This window comes from Phaethon lepturus, unplaced genomic scaffold, assembly GCF_000687285.1.
Source record: "Phaethon lepturus isolate BGI_N335 unplaced genomic scaffold, ASM68728v1 scaffold8378, whole genome shotgun sequence".
NCBI classification, from domain to species: domain Eukaryota; kingdom Metazoa; phylum Chordata; class Aves; order Phaethontiformes; family Phaethontidae; genus Phaethon; species Phaethon lepturus.
Window position 1 is genome coordinate 3752 of NW_010559658.1, and position 726 is coordinate 4477.

The window sequence follows — 726 nt, forward strand, 5'->3', positions numbered from 1 at the left end:
GGTTTGCGGTAATTCCTCACTATTTCCACCCTAACAGAGCTATCGGGGTCCTGTGGGTCAGAGTCATCACCCATCTGCCCATTAAAAGCACCATTACCGTCGTTACCCAGACCCTTCTGGTCTATAGACCCAGACAAGCTGCTGCTGGCTGCCGGCTGTGCCGTGTGGTCCCCGAGTGCCTTTCTTTGCACACACAAGCATTAAAGTGGCCCTTCCACCATGGCTCTCTAAAGCAGGTTGCTTGAGCAGCTCCTGTCCCCCCGTTTGCACAGGAGCCCCTAGAGCCGACACGGAGGGCTCTCTGGCAGGAGGGGGGCTGTTACAGACCCTTTCTAAACAGCACGGCTTGCCCTGGGCGCACACTTTCCCTCCCCTTGCACCCACGTACTCACCAGCACCGCAACGTCGTCCCCACCTCCACCGTTGCTGGGTGCAGCGCCAAGGACTGGGATGCCAGCAAGCCAGGTCCCCCCCACTTCTCTGGGGAGGAGACAAGGAAATGCAGCTTGGACAGGCCTTTCGCTGCCTTTGCAAGTTGTCAGCGGTTGCAGGTGTCCCTTCACCTCCAAATCCTGCTGTCTTCAGCTCCCACGTCTCCCGTCTTCCCTCCTTCGGATACCTGAAAGCGATGTCAGGGCCTGCTCTCTGCTGGGCGAGCAGGAAAGCAGCGGTGGGTGCCGGTCCTCCTGCCCGTCGGGCACAGGGTCTGCTCCCACCGGCTGCTGC